We start from the raw sequence: 21,803 nt of genomic DNA on the forward strand, positions 1-21,803 counted from the left end.
TTCTACAACTACCTGTATAACTATCCTATTCTATCCCTATCAGGAAAGGCATTATGTCTCACTAGGGAATGCTTCCCCTGCCTGGTATTATAAGACAGGGCACATAAATCTGCTGCTCAGGCAATATGAATTAAACATACTAAAGGAAACTAATAAGGTTACCTGAGCCCACACAGTATAAAATAAAAAATGGGGGCTAATATTCAGGGGCTAATAAAAGCAATAATGGAGGGTATTTTCTTTTCTTTTTTTGCCCCTAGGGTAAATTGCTAGGCCCACTCAGAAAGAGGGCCTTTGTTGTATGCCTTGTGCAAACTTTTGAAAGCTTGATAAACTGAACCCTAAAGTTCTAAAACATAGAACTCTTGATATCCAGTTTAGTTGGAGATCTTCTCTTTTTCTGATATAAAAAAAAAATGAAAGAAAATGTAGTTGGGACTTCCCTGGTGGCACAGTGGTTAAGAATCCACTGCCGATGCAGGGGACACAGATTCGATTCCTGGTCCAGGAAGATCCCACATGCCATGAACCAACTAAGCCCATGCACCACAACTACTGAGCCTGCGCTCTAGAGCCCATGTGCCACAACTACTGAAGCCTGTGAGCCTAGAGCCCGTGCTTCGCAACAAGAGAAGCCACCGCAATGAGAAGCCTGCGCACCACAATGAAGAGTAGCCCCTGCTCGCCACAACTAGAGAAAGCCTGCCTGCAGCAACGAAGACCCAACACAGCCCCCCGCAACTGATACTATCCCATCTGATTCTTACTAGAATAAAAAAAAGATGAGAGTTGGAATAAGAAATGTTTTCTTTAGGGAGTTCCCTGGTAGCCTAGTGGTTGGGATTTGGTGCTTTCAGTGCAGAGGCCCCGGTTCGATCCCTGGTCTGGGAACCATCCTGTATGCCGTGCAGGACGGCCAAAATACAAAAACAAATAAATTAATACAAATTAAAAGAAAACAAGAAAAAAAAGAAAGAAACTAAGAAAAAAACGGTTTATAAAAGCTTTAAAAAGAAAAATGTTGGGGCTTCCCTGGTGGCGCAGTGGTTGGGAGTCCACCTGCTAATGCAGAGGATACGGGTTCGTGCCCCGGTCCGGGAAGATCCCACATGCTGTGGAGCAGCTGGGCCCGTGAGCCATGGCCGCTGAGCCTGCGCGTCCGGAACCTGTGCTCTACAACGGGAGAAGCCACAACAGTGAGAAGCCCACATACGGGAAAAAACAAAAGAAAAGAAAAGAAAAATGTTTCCTTTAGTATGGTAGGTCACCATATGCATGGGGGAGAAGCTCTTTTTGCCTTTCAGCTGGGGAACAGCTCCTAGAGAATGCAAAAAGAGTTGCTTTTCCAGACCAAGCGAGTTTATTCCTATTTTTCAAAAGGTTTAACGTTAGAAAATCCTTGAGTAGTATTTAATACGTTTATAGGTTAGAGGAAAAAAATATGCATCTCAAAAAAAATAATAAACCCAGTGAAGACGTACATATTGTCTAATATCCTTTTCAAAGAGTAGACTGAAAGATAAAATACTGGACTTCTCAACTGCAATCAGTTGGACTTACTGCCTCCATTCCCTTATTTATTTATTCACGAATTTTTCTTACAGTTTTGTTGAAATATTGACATACAGCACTGAAAAAGTTTAGTGTACAGCATAATGATTTGACTTACATACATCATGAAGTGATTATCACAGTAAGTTTAGTGAACGTCTATCATCTCATACAGATACAAAATTAAATAGAAAAAAATATTTTCTTGTGATGAGAACTTTTAGGATTTACTCTCTTAAAAACTAACATGTAGGGGCGGAGTCAAGATGGCGGACGAGGAGGACGTGGAATTCGCGTCTCCTCACAACTAGGGCGCCTGCCAGGCACCGGAGGGGGACCACGGACACCTAAGCACACGGGAGGAACCCCCAGCGACCGGGTAGGACGTGGGGCGTGGGGGGAGTGAAGGGGGAGGGGAAGTGGAGGCAGGACGGGACTGGCGTCCCTGAGGGGCGGCTGGGGGAGGGGAGGAGTTCCGACACCCAGCGGGACCCACACACGGTTAGGGGTCCAAAGGGGATGGGGGAGACCCTGGGGGAGATGGTGGGGGGTCCAGGGAGGAACGGAAGGAAACGCGGCCAACGCTTTCCCTGTCCACTTAGGCACCAGGGAGTCTGTTGGGCTCCGGGGCCTAATCCTCTGCCCTCGGAGCCTCCCTCCTGCCGAGCAGAGCCCGACCCCTGCCCCTACACCCCACCCCCCCAGGGCCCCACCTGTACACTCGGAGACCCCCTCTGAGACCCCCTCCAACGCGCTGGGCCTAAACCACACCCACACAGCCTCACCCAGGCCTTCCCTCCAAACTCCGGAACTCCACTCTCCAGAGGCCCCGAAAGATAAATTCTCCTTTAAAAACATACTCGAGGGCTTCCCTGGTGGCGCAGTGGTTGAGAGTCCGCCTGCCGATGCAGGGGACGCGGGTTCGTGCCCCGGTCTGGGAAGATCCCACATGCCGCGGAGCGGCTGGGCCCGTGAGCCATGGCCGCTGGGCCTGTGCGTCCGGAGCCTGTGCTCCGCAACGGGAGAGGCCACAACAGTGAGAGGCCCACATAACGCAAAAAAAAAAAAAAAAAACATACTCGAGCATCTCCATGTGATAACTTCTTTGCCTTCTGTAGTGTATCGTCTTTATATATTTTCTGAAATATATTATTGTAATAAATGATTATTACTTTCTGGGTTATTTGTAAATGATAAAGGGATAAGTTTTCCTTAATTTGGTTCTTGGCATATTTATATGGATGTTTTGAGGCTCTAGAAATGGCAATTATCATAAATATCCCGACTGGCACATTTTATTAGCGTGAGTTCACATAACATAGATGAATCATCCTGACGTTTTTCCCTTAGCTGTTTGGTCACCATAATAATTGGTTCTCTTGCAGGTGGGTAGTGTGATCTTAATTTCCTTTGGTAAATTTGAGTGATTTAATCTCATGGATGAATGACGAGTTGAAGATATATTTGAAATTGTAAAATCCCATCATTTTGGTGAAGATTTCTCTGCCTGATGAATTTAATGAAAGAAAGTAATCTATTAATATTTCACATCTACTTACTTATTCATGTGGAAGTAGTATAACAACTCCAAACTCTGTTTATATAAATGATCCACAGGAACTGGTTCTAATTCCTTTACTTTTACCATGATTACAACTTTTAGTTGAGCAAATATTGAACTTTATTAATCCCACCTGTGTATCCTCCTGGGTAATAATATGTATTGGCACATGTATTTAAGATTCTTCAGGCTTTGAACAAAAATGTTGCCATGGGAACCTGATTTCCTAGCCCATAGTCCTTTGCAGAACTACACCTGCCTTATGGTAGAGGTTTCCATAGCAACAGTTTTGTTCGGGGAACATAGAACTTGAACAGAATATGCCATGAGCCTTTTTTAAATGTGTGCGTTGATAGTCGTGATATTACTATAGTTAATGTGTGTGTTAGAAATACAGGTGGCACCGTGGTGGGCAGCAGTGTTGTTCTTGCTTTCAGTCAATAGATTAGGCCTATTGAGTTTAGTAGTCACAACACACCGGATTAGGAAATCAGAGCAATTTCTACTCCCTTTTCCCTGTCTCTCCATCCTCCACTCATTTGACCCTCCTGCTAGAATGTGGTGAGGTACTCCTCCATGGCTGGCATGACCAGAATGATCATTTGTGATAATGCAGAGCCGTAAGGAAAAGCTGTGTAACTAATGCCTGGCCAAGCTCAGCAGGCTCTATTTTAAAGGGCAGCATCAATCTTGGGAGCCTCTAATGCTACAGAATATTCTACTAATGGTTTTTCAACTTCCTCACATATACTCTTCTTCAACGAAGGTCATGGGCTCTGATAACAAAGCATCGTGAGGATGGGGTAAGAATTAGTTTTCATATTTCTGATCTACTGTCTGGTCTCTTTATCTCTTTTTTTAAATGTCTTCTTTAAATAGATCTTTATTGGAGTATAATTGCTTTCACAATACTGTGTTTGTTTCTGTTGCACAACAAAGAGAATCAGCCATATGCACACACATGTCCCCATAGCCCCTCCCTCTTGAGCCTCCCTCCCATCCTTGCTCTATTTACTTTTGACATTAAAAATGTTGACAGCTTCTAAATTAAAGTAGCCCAAGTTCTTTTGTTGCTCGTCATTCATTTGTGTCATATTACATTTATAACTGAGGCCATGTGGGAAGAGTATGCTAGGGCCCTGCAACAGATAATCCAGGGTTATCACTGTGGTGTGATTATGGTTCTGTCAGCTGTTAGAGGCATCCTCATCCTTCGGGACCGTGCTCCTATTGCTGCCAGGTATGCTGGCATATTGCTGTTTCTCGGCAGGTCTCAAAACATGCAGCACCGGATTTTGCAGCAGCCTCAGCTGCGGCTTATAGTCTACAAAAGAGCTGACGGGGGGCTATTACTAATGCCAATCATCCTCCACCGGCAAGGGTATCCAAGGGACTTTCAGTGACCATGGGGCTGCTTTCAGCAGAAACCCTAATCAGATCATCTTCCTTGATCAGGGAAAGGAATGTAGGAAAATGAGGTGGGTTAAAGGAATTAGAACAAGTAAATGCATTCTGAATGCATTCAGGACAAATTAACTCAGAGTGCAAATAGAGATTGATTTGTCTGATTGAGTGGAAGCATAACTTAAGAAGCCTGAGGTCAGGCTTCTGCCAACGTAAGGCCTTGGAAAGTTAAACAAATACAGGGAAGTGTGAAAAACACATTTATTTATAAGGAAGGAAGGGGGCGGAAGAAAGGGAGGGAAGGGTGGAGGGGGAAGGAAGGGAAAGGAGGGAAGAAGGGAAGGAGAGAGGGAAGAACAGACTTAGTAAATGATAAACCCAGGAAGTCGATCTAGAGGAATGTCATTACAAAAATTGTAGGTGAGTTTCCTTTTTTTTTTTTTTTTTGCCTCACCTCGTGGCTCTTGGGCTCTTAGTTCCCCGCCCAGGGACTGAGCCCAGGCCCTCAGCAGCAAAAGCGCAGAACCCTAACCACTGGACCACCAGAGAATTCCCTAGGTGAGTTTCTATACGAGGAAAATACAAGGATGAAAGTACAATGTAGCGAGTATGTACTAGATCAGGAATCAGACAGTCTTGGTCTTCTGACTTACCTGTAATCTTGGATTCATCACCTCAGTCGCCTTTCTGTAAATTAAATAATGAGGCCAGAGCCACCTCTGTGTTCTGTGAATATGTGTGCAAATCCAGTGGAGACGGGTCATCGGAAGCGTTTTTGTCTCCTGAACAACTACTTGGAATAGACCAGCTCAGCTTTTATTTGCCGAACATTGTCATGAGCTTTCTTTTGAAGAATATCCTTCCTGGCTTATAAAAAGTTGTAAAACCTATCGGAACTGCTGATTTCCTAAATCCTGCCCAGTGCTAATATTACGTTCTATGCCCCAGTCTTTACTAAGCTTATAAAATGATGGCTTTTAACCATTGGTTAATATAGTTATGAGAGTGTTGAGCTCATGGTCATCGCTTAATCAATATTTCTTGAGTTGAACTGAATTGAATTTCATCAGTTCTGGAAATGGACTGTACAGATTCTTTTCCTAAAATGCCAAAGAAATGATTTAAATCAGTGAGAAGGCTGGTAACCCCAAACTAATCATAGCTCTGCCCTTGCAAAAATAAAAGCAAGGTTTGGCCACTTTGGGAGATTTTGTGCAGTTGGGATCACTGGACCTTAAATTCAAAGGAAGTTGAAGACCATAAAAGTCGAGGGAAGCTAAAGAACGATATTGTAACCACAGCAAGAATACACAAAGGGATAGGGGCCCGGCCAGGTAGGCCAGAGGAGGACAGACTAAACCATCACGTCTTTAACCCTTTAAATATGAAGATTGAGGGAACTACAGTCAAAGTCTAAAACCTCTGAGGAGTATGAATATGATGAACACAAATTTGTTCATCCAATTTTGGACCGTTATTACAAGGGTACCAACTTTCCTTGCAACTTTAGAGATGAATTTAGGCCAAAAGGAAGAACTGCTTCACATATAAAGTAATTTACTAATGGGGTTAATTACTCTCGGAGTTTGAATAAACTGGGCATGTAAAACCTGGATCCAGTGGGGTGCATGTAGTAGGTTAATTATTTGGGCCCCTGCCTCCTGCAGTTTTCTGTGTGTGACCTGGCTCCTGTGCCTGGTGACTCTCAGATTTTGCCCTGCAGATGGAGTGACATTCTACTAAGATAGACTGGTGGTCTTCTCCTAATTCCCAAGGAGTGGACTTAATGCACGGCATAGTCTTTCTTAGTTTCTGTGCCTGATCTCACAGTTATACCCTAAGAAGGGAGAGGCAAGTTCTCCCATCCCTTTTTTTCCCGAAATTTTAGCTTATTTTTGCTAAACTCTAATAGGTGATGATTTGCCTCCAAAGTATATGGGTGTACACATACACATGTATACACAGATACATGTACATGAATGTATATGTTTATGTAATGTGTGTGTACATATAGATCACTAGGGCAACATTTTCTAGTGGTCCACCAAGAACCCCATGATTTCTGAATGTTCTCCAGGTGGAGATGAGGACACTCCAGGTAAAGGCAGCCTTTATGTGTTAAAGCTCAGCCGTGTGAGACTGCCTTGGAGGTTCTCATTCTAAGGAGTAGCAGATGGTTCTATCTGGGCAGCCAGAACTTTGGGTGAGGTGAGCTGTGCCAGAAAGGAGAGGTGAATCATAATAAGGTTGGCGATCTATGTAGATGCCAGATCATGTGTGTGTGTGGGGGGCCTTGGTCCCTCTGTTATAAGTGGGTTTATTATTTCATAAGTAATGGGACACCATTTAAGCATGAGATGAACGAAATGAAATTTACATTTGAGGAGGCTCTTTCTGGAAGTGGATGGAGAGTGGACTGCTTACAACAGTGACGTCAAAGAGATCTGTGGGTTTTGAGGTGATTTGTTAACAGAGGAGGGAATAAAAGGGCCTGCAATTACAACAGACACAACGGGCATGGAGGGGAAGGATGCGAGGGAGTCTGCACAGTCCCGTTTTACTCCAGTCCCACTCAGTAAGCTCTTTCCACTTACACTTCTGTCTCATTAAGTGGAGGATGATGTCGTGGGAGACAGGCAGATTGGTGAACTTTGGGGATTTGTTTCCCCCTCCCACCCTGTGCTTTCCTTTTCTTCTCCTTTTCTACTTGTTACATTTCATTCAAGTCTTCTAGAGAAGGGAAAAGAAAGACGAGAAAAAAAATCATTCTAGTTCCTTAAAAGCAGAATAACTAATAGTTTATGAATGAGCTGAGTTTCTTATTTTTTTCACTAAGCCAGGATTTTCTGTAATGAATTCTGTCACGGAGATCTAATTAAGCCCTAATAGCAGTGGCTGAGAATAGTAACAGGAAACCTGTTAAGTGGGTAGGTGGTTTATTGGTAGGTGGTTCATTTTCTCCTATTGTTACCTCTTCTGACCTTTACAGTGCACTTTTCTCAAAGAAATCTAGTCTCCAGTACCAGAGAATTGTTGAAGTGCAAAGTTATATACATCTTCCAAACACAGAAGCTTTACCCTCGGGCAAATGTTAAGAGGGATAGAGGTTCCTGTCGAAATGTAGAAAATTTCCTCTTTTGTTCTCACGTGAGGATGAAGTGAAAATGTCTAGATCTGACTAAAATACCTTGTCTTTAAGTAACAACCATAAGTCACAAAAGAAGTTGAATGTAAATTCTTTTCATCTTAAAAATAAAAGAAGATATTTAATATGGAATAAATATATCAAAGGATCCAAATCCTATGAAAAGGCAGGTAAAACGGTCAAGCTCTAACTTCTCTCTCCATTTGTGCAACTATCACACTTAAAAATTTTTTATTTTTTCTTTTCCATTATGGTTTATTACAGGATATTGAATATAGTTCCCTGTGCTCTACAGTAGGACCTTGTTGTTTATCTGTTTTATACATAATAGTTTGCATCTGCTAGTCCCTAACTCCCACTCCATCTCTCCCCTGCCCCCTGATCACACTTATTAATTTTAAAGTTTTTATGGTAAATTTAAGCATATGTGAATGGTAAGGAGCAAAACAAAAAAAAATCTGCTCAGGCTATTAGCATTCCCTTTGCCTTGCTGTTCCTCTTTTCCTCCCAACATAACATTTCGGGCTGAAGATGGAAAGACTTATTGGATTCTCTATCGTCAATTGGACAAGCCCTCTCTGGGGTCCTTTCTGTCAAGATCCTCAGATTCCATTTGAATTTAAAACAGACCTGTAGGCTTAGGGAACGTGGCAGCCGTGTGTTCAGGGAAACAGAGAAAGAGTTATTTTTAAAATATCTTACAAGATCTTTATTCCCAAGACTGATTGAGGGAAACTTGGCGGATGGTTCAGTGTTTGTAAGCAGCCAAGTACGCAAGAGTGATCTGGAAAGAAATAGTGGTCACTTATGACAGCCATTAGTGAATGCACACATTGAAATTTTCCAGCCAAATCTTTTTTAAAAAAATTTATTCAACCAAGACAGTTAAGGAATCAGTGACATTTGGACTGTTCAAGCAAGACCCTGTTCCTTTAGTAGAACCTCAGGCTGCTTCTTCCTTGATTTCAAAGAACCAAGATTTTAATCTCTTATTAAAATCTAGAAGAAATGATCTTATACTGCATTTTCCAAGAAGCTGTAGTCTGTTTCTTTCTTATTTTAGTAGAATCTCAACTGTCTAATCAGTGTTCTAACACTAGAATATTTTAAGTTGGATTGTGTGATATGGTAGAAAAAGCAAGGAAAAGAGAAAATAAATAACACTGTCATATCAAGAAGAGAAGGGAAGGGTAATGCATGGGATGAAAGCTGTTATTGCTGACAAATGCCTGTGGGGCTTATAAAAATAGTTTAAATTTAAAAGTAAATTTAATCTTATTGAAACATTTTTCTCCCTTTCTTAAGAGTGTTATATTTTTTTAAATGTAATGCTTATCAAATTCTCTTTTAAAATATAGGGGATGGGAAAGAATGTTCATATTTAATTTCACTTGTATTATTATCCAAACTGATATTTGTCTCCTTCATTGACAGAACCATAAAAAGATATGAATTTCCTCGTCTCTTTATGTGTACTTAACTCCCATTGATTTTACTGACAGGGGTGCATTTAGGAGAATTTCCCCACTATTCCACAACATAAAATTGTTCCTGCAATCTGTCTTGTCTCCTGATCACCAACCTCATTTATTTTTATTCTTTCCATCCTACCATCAACTGCAAATCTCCCTTTTACTTAAAATTAAAATGTCTCTTCCCCTCCTGCTCTCAAGCTAAGTCACACCCCATACCAGACCAAGATCACTCAGCTCTCTGATCACCCCAGTTACTTTTGTATCTAGTCTACTGCACAATGAATATTTTTCATTATCACATTAGTATATGTTGCTTCTTTCTCTGGACTATAAGCTCCTGTGGCCAGGAATAAATCACTTCTGTATGAAAGCATACACTTAGCACTTAGAATTAACCAAAGGCTCCCAAATCCTAGTCTGTAAAAAAAATTCCCCCAAATTAAAAAAAATGATAATAACATAGTGAGTTAGTCACTAAACTCAATTTATTTGATAGTTTTTCTTCTCAGACAATGTTCTCTTAAAAGTTTAGTGTTAAATGTCCTTTTTAGAAGTAAAGCAATAATGATTTTAAACAGCAGGCTTGTTATTTTTAATTAAAAAAAAAGAAAGAAACTTAATTCCAGTCCCTCAGACCCTTTGGAACTGAAATCCTAATGTTGGAGAACCAGTGGTTGATGGTCTATTCCCATCAGGCCTTGGCAGTTGTTTCCTCCTCGGAGCTCCTATAACTTTAATTGCATGATTCATTGGCCACTCAGCCTAGGCTGTGCTGCTTTTCATCTTTTTACACATATTCCTATATCTGCAGCTAATATAAAAGAAAGCCTCACTTAATACTTCTCTTTTCATTTTCATGGCACCTATTAAGATTATTGACAGCAAATCTTGAAAATATACTTGTTGAATAATTTAGTGTTCAGAATTATTAAAATTTAGAGAGCTAAAAGAAGTCATGGATTTTGGTGGATTCATTTTTATTAAGTGAATTAAGCGTACATATTTCAGACAGTAAAAATAGCAAAAGCCATGATAAATTAACTAATATATTCAGTAGTTGCAATTTATGGAAAGGTATTGAAAACCACATTGATTTTACAAGTCCTATATAGAATTCTACCAAATGCTTAAGAAAAGAAAGAAGAGTAATTTAACAAGACTGCACTGTTTTGCTAGTGAGTTCGGTGACTGTAAACTTTGTTGTGGTTCCACTGCAGAGTTTTTTCTTCTGCATTAGGCATATAAAATCGTACCTTTTTTTCTGTGTAGGTATATATATAGTTTTAACATCACTTTTTAAAATCAAGAAATACTTTTCTATTTTCTTTAAGTTGTGTCTAGCTATCACTTCCATTCTTACAAATACTCTTCGTCTGTGGAACATATTTTCTGCTGAGCACTGTGAAATTTAGTTCAGAAATAGTGCTTTATTGATGCTTCGTTTTTGTGACCTTTCCAGTCCTGTGTTGGTGACATATTGGTCCTTTGTCTCCAGTGCTTTGAGAATCTAATAGATAGGATGGAATGGGTCAGATAATGAAAGTCCCTGGTACATTAACTTTCAATTTCATGAATGTCTGAATATTGCAGAGAAGATGAATAGCAGGACTTCCTTTGCTTTTACATTTTAACATTTATAAGCTAGTTAAATTTTCCTTGTATTATCAGCAGCAGAGTCCAAGCCTACAATATTAACACATACATTTATATTTTGGAACAGCAGTGTAAGAGTTTAAAATAATTTATAAACCACAGTGCAGGCAACTGACAAATGCATGCTACTAAAAGAGATGAATAAATAGGGGTTTCATTTCCTATGAGTTATAGCATATGAAGTATACATTGAGAAGGCTCCTTCTTTATTTCTCTCTGTTTTACTGACATGAGAAGAGAATTGGGGCATGTAGTCAGTCATTTGACTGATCTGTTATTAGGTAGTTACAGTCATCTCCCAAAGGAGTCTTATTATTTTGAAGCCACATTAACTTCTGAAGATGTTATAGCAAGTGTGGGTGTTTGAAGGAATCTGCTGAAACAGACTAATTTTGGAGATGAGACTCAATCACCAGAATGATAAGAAATAAAGAAGGGGCCTGAGTGATTAGGTGAGGACAAGGATGAGAAGGCGCACAGCTGTTAGATTGTTGGGGTTTGGACACTGATACGTGAACACATTTGTATTCCCTTGGGTAATTTTATAGATAGTGTATCATCTGCTGTTGCCCTATTCCATTCTCACCACTGTATTTACGGTATCTATTTTTATGAAATTTGGCCAAAATTAGGAGATACAATTTGGTCTTTTGGATTATCCTTGATCATCCAGCTGTATTTAAAAACTTGTGACGGATGCTACAGTGCCATTTAGTTTATCATTACAATTTTATTGTATTTGCTTTTCTCTGTAAAAGTTCTAGATCACTAAATTGGGGTGTACCTGTGCAAAATAGTTGAAGAAATGTAATAAAATGATGGGGTTAACAGACATCAGACTTTTTCTTATATAGAGAAATATGTATACACAGAAGTTTGTTATGAAACAAACTGGGATCCTAATTTTTCAAAAATATGCTCATTACTGTCTTTAATCATAACCATGAATGGACACAGAGAATATCAAGAAATACAACAATTTTGGAGACATCAAAAAACAAACAACAAAGAAAACTTGTGCTCTCTTGTCATGCTAGAAAAGCTGTTTGGGGGATCTGAGATTCTGCTTTGAGAAATGTCATCATTGGTTTGACCCAATGAGAAACTCTGATGTGGAAATTTCACCCAACCTGACTCTTTAAATACATAATTAAATATATGTAGTATATGCTTTTATATTTTGACAAAGAAATGAAAAGTTGACCTACATTAAGATAGGAAGTATATGGAAGTGTGTAATGACTGTGCTGCTTGGACCACTGTTTTATTGTCTGATTTCTTTGAGAAGACATCAGGCTTTTGCCTCTGGTTCCATGCTCTCCCATGGTGGCATCGTTCTCTCAGAGGGGTCATCTGTTTTCTCAGTTGCTATTTCATTTAAATAACTACTGAGGAACCTTTTCTTTGCCTCATCTCAACTTCAACCCAGTTCACATATGTAATATTCACTCATGATGGACCACCTATGCCTTCAGTTTACTCTGTTTAGATCTGCCAGGTGGCCTCACCTATTAGGGCATCATTGGCAAAGACTTTGTGGCACTCCTTGCATTTTCCTACTGGGCCATTCCTGGACCTGTGTACTCTGAGGTCCATTCCTTGACTTTCCAACTTTTCCCAGCTCTGTTCCATATCACACGTGGTTGGCCGACGACTCCAGCAGCTCCCATATCAGCTAGATTCTGGCAGGGTTGGGCCAGTGGGAGAGTGGGCACTGGCATGAGATTGGGGAGGGAGAGGAAGAAGCTGGGATATTTCTCCCCCTCCCACTGCCTCAGGTCGGTCTCTTGGAGGAGCTGCATCTTCTCCTTGGCTCCAGTTCCTTCTGAATAGGTCCTCTAAGATTCCACATTTTGCTGGCTGATGCAGGCCTCTGGTCTTGGTTACTTCACATCTGCCTTCTATGCCTCTCTGCTAAAGGTAACAGTGGCCTCCCACTATGTTTATCTGCAGGTTACATTACTGTCCGTGTTTGGCTTCTCAGCTCTTTCATTCCCTGTGTAAACAAGTCTTTGCACCAAATATACTCTTTTAAAATACACAGATTTGTTTCTATTTTCTTAGTTGGAGACTGACTAATATACACTGTAACTACTTCATATATATTCTCTTCTACACATTACTCTCAGAGAAGGCTAAGTTCAAAATTTCTCATCCAGCTGATCCCTTCAGCCATATTGGAGTAAATATCGCACTTCCCGATGACTGTTTTGATTGGTTAGTGTGCAGATTCGAAAAGATTACCATCCCAAATTCTTCTTGCCTCGTGGACATGGCTGTAAATTATCTGTCTGCCTCTGGACTTTTCAGGTTCTTTGTACTTACATTAAGCATGTACCAATACTGCTTTACATCCATTATTTAAAAGCATGTTTTCTCAGCCCTATTAGATGTAAGCCCTTTAAACTCAGTCACTGTACCTTTTATGTGTATCCCTCATGGCCCTAGTGCAATATCATGTACTTAGTAGGTGCTCAAAACTATTTTTCAAATGAGTAAATGACAATTGCTTTCTAACAAAAAATGCAGTTGATATTAAAAGGCTCCTTTGAGAATAATGACGTTGGTTGCCAAGTGCTAGAAGAGTCCAAAAGAAAAACAGAGAACTTGTTCTTCTGAAACACCTGAGACGATTGGACAACATTTATGAAAAGGATGTGCCATGATATACCGATAGACAGATTGAGAGGGTTAATATTCTCTTCCTAGACATAGGTTCACCCTTCAGTGTTAGCAAGAGTATTAGTCCAGTAAGTATTTTCTTAAATTTTGGTGATTACTTTGTTTTCTTTGATATAAATGGATACTGTTTGTTATTGGTTGTCTACCCAGTGTTCACTCCTCTCTTACTCCTTTCTGTGGACTTGCACCTCATGGCTTCTGGGAAAAGATGGCACTTTCCTCAGCTAAGGTGTGGACACATATTAGTCTAAACCAGTCAGGACAGTCTGATTCTCCTCCCTATGGTGACTGGTTGAGATAACCTACACAATCAGCTCATGGAATTCCTCTGGCCAATCTGGACAGAGATTGGTTTAAGAGAGGATTTATGACCCAGTTTAGGTCAGTGAGACATAGAAGAGAAATCTAGAAACTTCTGAGGAAGTTGCTGGAAGAAATGTTCTGTCCCGTTCTGGACTACGCAGTATGTAGGTGTGATGCTTAGAATTGCTACAACTGTCTTTGCTTCCATGATGGAAACCAGCATTAGGATGCAGCTGACCCTGTGGAAAACAGAGTGGAGAGATGTAAATAAACTGGGTCCTTGGTAACATCACTGAGTAACTGACTCAGAATTACTCCTACCTCTAGACTCTCCTGTTTGACTAACCCTTTGAGTAGGGTTTGCTTTTGAATGCATTTGGAAATATCTCAAGTGATAGACCATGCTGTGAACTAAAATATTCGTCTCAGATATTGAGTCAATGAAGTCGCTAAACACAGGGGGAAAAATTAGTCTATCAAAGGAGGAACCAAAGGGGCAGCGCTCCCATGCCTCCTCCTTCCTTCTTTCTCGCTTTCCTTTCTTTCAGCCGTTGCCCTCGAGATGCTCACAGTACAGAGGCCCACTTTCAATATGGGATATTTAATTGTCAAAATATGTGTAGTGTTAAGGGAGCATATATAGGAAGTGCTTGCTTCACTCAACAGACTAAAAAGGAATTTAGGTTTCTCAAGTACAGAGGACCTTTGAGAAATTTGTGTAACTAGAAGCCCTGTGTCAATACATTTTGACAGGTGTGGAACAATAAAGCTTCAAAGCTACAGAACTGTTGAGAAAAACATATGAATTGGCCATTGAAATGTTATGACAAATACCAGAAAATAAGAATACGGAATGAAGGGTTGGCAGTTGAGTAAGAACCTGGAGTCAAAACACAGCATGATTTAGACCTAAGCAATTGGGTCTTGGAATAATCAGACAGACTTTTGTGTTCAGTTCTTGGCCCTGTCTTTGGACCAAGCTTTCTTATATGTAAACTGGGGGTAATAGTACTTGTCTCATGGTGTTGTAAAAATTTAATGAGAAGTATGTACTTAAATGCCCATAGGAGGGGCTTCCCTGGTGGCGCAGTGGTTGAGGGTCTGCCTGCCGATGCAGGGGACACAGGTTCGTGCCCCAGTCCTGGAGGATCCCACATGCTGCAGAGCGGCTGGGCCCGTGAGCCATGGCCGCTGAGCCTGCACATCCGGAGCCTGTGCTCTGCAATGGGAGAGGCCACAACAGTGAGAGGCCCGCATACCGCAAAAAATATATATATATATAAATGCCCATCGGATATTGTCTAGGACAATAGTAGGCACTGAGAATAGTTTTCTCCTCCTTTTATTGTTATTGTTTCTAGCATCATCATTAAGCAATGCTTAATGCTTTTTCACTGTATCTTTAATTTTTCTAAATAGATGTTCCTTTTCATTATGAGGTTTAGTATTCATTAAAGGAAACGTCTGTATATGTAAATTCCCTACACTGATAAACCAAGTGATTATTTATAGCCTTTTGACATTTGCTGAGTTTTCCGCTCATATTTACATCAGCCTGACACCCCCTAGAGAAGGCCTGGGAATGTTTTGATGGCATGTCAGAGATTTCTAATGTATACTCACAGATTCATTCTACAGACATTTATTGAATGTTTTCTGTGTGCAAGGCGCTGTGCTCAGGTAAAACATATAAAATCTTCGAGGTGCGGGTTACATAGAACATCAATGTCAATTGTTATTAAGGAATTGTTCTGGGCAGGGGTTCAAAAATGCATGTCCATGTGTTGTATGGGGACTTATCTGTGAGAACCAGGTGTATTCCTGGCAACCCAAACATAGGCATTTAGACTCAGGAAGTCAGGCACAGGACAGGCAGAAGAAGAAAAACTCAATGGAAAGGGCAAAAGAGTTGAAACTTGGAAAACATTTATAATCAAAGAACCTTGACCTGCTGTAGTAGAAGAGTGAAAGACATGATATAGAAAACAAGAATTCGAGTATTATCTCTTCTGCTTAGGAAATGTGTGATCTTGGACACACAAATTAATTCCTTGAAGCTCAGTTTTCTAATTGGTAAAATACAGATGATACCTCTCTCAAATGAGGGTATAACAGTTTAATAAAATATAGAGTGGTATACAAATGCCAAAATGGTATCATTATCTATATTTATTATAAATTTTCTTCGATGCTCTGAAAATCTTGGAGATGAGCAGAAGCAAATGCAAGGTGAAGCGGAGAGAATGCACGGTTTATGACCTGAGACTGGGGTGTAGAACTATGAAGAAGGAGAGTTCTTTTATACTATATGTATCAACAGAGGCAAAATAATGGAAAAATGAAAAAATGGAAAGGAGTCTGGATTTTGAACTAGAAAAGTCAAAAATGTTTATTCAAAATACATAGCACAATTAAAGAGGAATGGGAACAGTTATGTTTCTAGGACCCGCATACAGCTAGTCCTCATCAAAATTTAAGAGACAACTAAATGAGATGGAGATTTGTGATTCTGCAAATGTAGAAGCTTCGGTTTATGTGCTCTCCTTCATTATCTGCTTTTTGTTATCATCCAAAGGAGCATTTCTTGGTATGAAACAAAAACTATTTAATCTGAGTTGATTTCAGGTTAAGATTATCTGGATTCAGTGCCCCGCTGTTCGAAGTTACCTGACTCACCTTTACTAAACTTGAAACATCAAAGATTTTCTATCTGAGCCAGCCAGCAAAAAATATAAATAAAACCAAAGAAGTTGTTTTATTTTGGTTTAAAGATCAGGTTCAAAGTCATCTTCAACAATATTAAATCAGGCTAGATTTCGAGTTTGGATTTAATAGAATGAGAACTCAGGTCTCTTTCTCCTATTCACATTAGTTTGGACCCAGAGGATATTTATTAAACAAAGAACAGCAGAACAAACTAATATTAAAGGAGGAAATTGGTTTTCCTGCAGTCCAACCTATTTTTAAATTAGCAGAAGCTAGTGCTAATATAAAATCCTGTGACCAGTAATCACATTTTCCTTTCGCTTTGTTGGAAAATCACAGCAATGTGTATTAGCATTTCACGCTAGTTAAGAGAGTGCAGTAAAATGGTCCAAGGAAACTGTTCCGGGTGAGAGCCGGACAGGCAGAGGTGATTCGGGCAGTAAGATTTCCTGGGAAAAGCAGCTCAGTAAGCAATTTCATGCAGAGGCTAAAGCCTTTTTTGGATAGCAGTTCAAAAATAAGGCTCAAAAGACAATGAACATGGCGGCAGACCCAGGCGGGGTTATGGTTTACTCAGGTGCTGACACAAAATCAATATTGCCACCACCCATTGATGATTTATTTCAGTAATTACTCTTGAACCCATAACTAAAATGCTGTCAAAATAGAACAACCTTGTCCTACTAAATGCTTGTGCTTTCTTCTTTCACTGGATTAATCTACATGTCATGATCAAAACGGCACAATTCCCTGATGCTGGCCAGTCAGCAATCTATTGAACGCTTTAGGAAACAAAGGGGGAAAATTAAGGACCACTTTCAAACACCTTTGGCTGGGTCACTCAGGATTAGACCCCTCGGGCAATTATTTTCCCCTTGGTCTGATTGAGGTGTCTGTCTCTAGAACTCAACCTGGAATAGGAGACATTAACACCCTTTCCTTTCTGTCTCGTGGGAGGGTTTAGCCAGTGTCCATTACAACCCTCCCTTGTGTTCCTGAGAGTACTCTCCCAAGCTGCTGGGAAATTTTCCAGAAAGGAAATACGTTTCTTTACCAGACAACAGGGGAACATTTATACACAAATAATTGTTCTAAGGCTCCTCTATGATTTCAGCTGAAAGATATCTTTTTCATGACTACCAGTTGATCCTGGCTTTATCAGCTCTAGAACTGTACAGAGTAAATCCATTTTTTCTCCTAAATCAGAGGTTCTTAACCTGGGGTTCCTAAACGTAGATGGGGGAAATTGCATCTTTTTTTTTCAATAACATTAGACAGAAATTTAGAATTTATTTTGATTATAAATGTAGGCAACTAAGCACAGTAGTATTAGCAGTACCTGTGCCTTTGAGGCCAGTAGAACTCACACACATTTGTTCAGAATTCTGAAGCCTGTGATAATTCAGAGCCCCAGCCTTGCATCGTGGCTCTCCCAAAGCTTTGAGCTGAGAAGACACTGTTAGCTACTGTTTACTGTGCATGTGTCACATGCCAGACACTGTTTTAAGCACTTCATACACCCGCATTTTTTTAATCCTTGAAGCAACCCAGTGAGGTAAGTCCTATTATTTTTAATATCCTCATTTTAGACATGGAGAAAGTAAGGTTCAGAAGGTCAATAGACTCACCTAACATATATGACTGATGGTGGAGGTGGAACTTGATCCATCTAGCTCTAGAACCCAGGTTCTTAACCACTCAGCCCTGTTTACCTATCAAGTTAACACAGACATTGCTGGGTGGTGTCATGATAAGGCACCCACTGTCCACTTAAGTTGCTGAAGGTACAGTGTTCCAAACAGAGCTCCCACACATTGCAGTGACATAATGCAGACCTCAACCAAATAATTTGGTCCACAATTAGATCAGCTATAGCACTTTAGTATGGCCAAACCACATTTTCTGTTTTCTGGTTATTACATTGCTGTGCAAAACACATAAATCCCCTTGGGTATTCAGGCTTGAATCATTTTCTCAACAAAGTCAGAAATCTTGCCTAACTCTGAATCCTTTAGGTCAGGGCTTGGCAAACTTTTTCTGCAAAGGTCCTGACAGTAAATATTTAGGTTTTGCAGGCCATGGAGTCTCTGTCACAGCTACTCAACTCTGCTGTTGTAGCTCAAAAACTGACCATAATTTGCTGACTTTAGGTAAGATAACTTGGAATTCTCGGTGATGGTTGCTCTGGATAAATCAAAGGTATAATAGTTGAAGATAAATTTCTTGTTCTATCTGGTGTATTTTTTCATAATTCTGCGTTTTAGTGATCTACCCCAAGCAGTGATTCCTTAAAAAACAAAACAAAACAAAAAGACCCCAAAACTTTTCATTTATATCAAAAGATCATTTCTAAATTTTGAGGAAAAAAATCCACAGGTGCAGTTGGTGTGTCAGAATCAGAAAGAGGCAAAGTGTCATTTAATTTCCAGGGCATTGTTTTTCCAATGATGTCCTTTATTAACTTGGGATATTTCAGAATATTAGTAAATATTCCAAATTTATCAATTGAGTCACTTTGCTGTGCAGCAGTAATTAACAACATTGTAATTCAACTATACTTCAATAAAAAAATAAATTAAAAAAAATCTTCACTTTAAATATTATGTGTTGGTGCTATGTCATCAGGATGTTATGATTATTGTAAAAAAAAAGGCTCATTTTGTTGACGGATTGTGCAATGTTTTCTTTTTTTTTATCTGCTTCTAAAAGAAATATATACTTTTTTCTCCTAAGGATGGCTCATATCCAAGAGTTTTGATTTACTTAGAGCAGCACTCAAGGCCATATTTTAGCACTATTAGGATTGTGTTATGTTGATACTAGAGCACTTAATGGACGTTCAGTGTTATGTTTTGTGTCCTGATTTAGTACTAATTTTGGATATTTGCTGATCTAAGCAGTTGGTCTAAATTAGTTCAAGGCAAGCTTCAGTGTGTGAAAGAAAGTTTCAAATCTCTGTACGTTACCACAGTACTGAAAGCATGTGTCCCATCACCAGCTTGCAGAGTTCTATAAAAGGACATTGCTTGTCCCCTAAGGCATTTTTTCAGGCTGGGACAGGACTTGGCTGGTGGTGGGAGGTCAACCTAGACAAAGAGCTAAATATTTGGTATGCTGTGTAGCATTTGAAGACAATGTTTGCATGCAGCTGTATTCAATTTGTAGTTGGGTTCTGGCACACAGTGACAAAGGCATTTGTTTGAAGATTTAGAGTAACATACTTTTGGTAAACGAAGATGTGACGAAAATGAGAGAAAGCAAATAGTATGACTTAAGAGCTGGCCAATATGTTTGGCTTTTTTACTATGTATGCTTTAATATGTTTGTTTAAACTTGACTTTGCATTCTTTTATTTTTATGTAAAAACTCAAAATGGCTAACAGGGTCATGAATGCTATTTAAATAATTCTAGAATCTTCAGAAAACATATGTATACAAATTCAGCAAGCTTTATGGTTTTTTGGCTTTGAAAGGACAACATGATACAGAGTATACTTAAGAGTTAATTAAATGATAACATACCAAGGCAATTTATTATGGACATCAAATAAAGCCTCATTAAAAAAAAAAGTTGTATGACAAATTTAGAAAATCTAGGACTTGGTAGAGATGAAAATTCACTGGTTTTTAAATTAACCAGCAGAGACCTATATCTAAAATTAAATTTCTGTTATTTTTAGTAGAGGAAATAAAATGCTATGTTAGAGCTTTTTTAAAAGGACTCTTTAATTATAGGAGGTTAATATTTCAATAATGGCATCAGAAATACTGCAGTAATATATTCTGAGCAAGTAGGCACTTTCTTCCTTAAGAAAAATAAAAATAACATGTCAGTTATTTAGTCCTAAATTGTGTGCTCTGTTAGTTTTAATTATTATATGGTTGTGCTGTATTCTGAATCTTAAACTATGTCACTGAATGATCTCTAAGAGATAAGTATTATTTAGACAGTAAACTTCAAGGTGAAGGCTTGTAAATGGAATCATGTAGTAAACCTCAGAGAATTAGAAAGTATAATGTTCTGCATCCCTAGCTCACCTCTTGCCACCTCTTAATTCTTTCATAACCAAGTTCCAGGTAATTATTTCCCACTTGCTCTTGTTTCAACACTTCTGGGTATTGTTCCAAATATTTCCAGCCACAATCAAGGAATTTACATGAAAAGATAATTTCTAAAATTTTGAGAAAAAATTCACAGGTGCAGTTGATGTGTCAGATTTAATCAGAAAGGGACAAAGTGCTATCTAATTTTGAGGGCATTGTTTTAAAAATGATTTATTTCCTTTGGATATTTCAGAATATTGGTAAATATTCCGTGTTTATCAAGGGGGCTCATTTTGTTCACTGCCTATGTTATGACTTTTTTTCTTCTGCTTCTAAAATAAATACGTACTTTTTTCTCCTAAGGATGGTTCATGTACCAGGGTTTAGATTCACTTAGAAGTAACACTCTAGGCCATACTTTGGTACTATTAGGATTGTGTTATGGTGGTACTGAAGTGCTAAATGGACATTCATACTTACATTTTTAAATTTTTGAGTATATATTCACTATCCAGAGAGTACTGATAGATAATTAAATAAAATCAACTCTCTCTTCTAGCCTGCCCCAAATCTGGGAGCAGATGGTCATCCAATAGACCACATTGGTTTAGGTATCCCAATAAAATGTTAATTAAAAAGAAAATTCTTATTTTTATGCCCCCCAAATTTCACTTAAGTTGTATTAGGAAATAAAATGTCGCCTGTCAATATTTAGGTGTTTTTCTGAATCACAGTGTAGTTTTACTGAAATACATTTTACTTCAAGACAAAAACAAAAAATTGCTTATGTCCAAAATATAGTTACTGGTCAAAATATATTTTTGTAGTATTGTAAATCTTCTAAAATAGATCTACAAGTACTTTTATATTTACTAGCATTTGTTTTGCAAAGGCCTGAAATTTACAGAAAAAGATAATACTGGTTTTAGAGTTCACAAATATCCTCAATATTACTTTATCTATAAATATTTGTTAATATGGCATATAGAATATTCCAGTAAATAAAGCACCCTGCTATATTTACATATACACCATATCCATATACACTATATGTTACGGTTGAGGTAACATATAGTAGGTATGGAGCTTTATATTTAAAGTCAGCACAATGAATAATAGTACCAGTAAATATTAATAATCTTTTAAAGTGTGGTCAATTTATAGTATTGGTATTTTTCTATTTAGACAGGTCAAAAATATTTGAAGACCTGGGAATAATTACGTGATACTTCTTAAATATCTATGTATTGTATTACTAACACATTTAATTTCTTCATAA

This window comes from Hyperoodon ampullatus (assembly GCF_949752795.1).
Source record: "Hyperoodon ampullatus genome assembly, chromosome: 12".
Taxonomy (NCBI): domain Eukaryota; kingdom Metazoa; phylum Chordata; class Mammalia; order Artiodactyla; family Ziphiidae; genus Hyperoodon; species Hyperoodon ampullatus.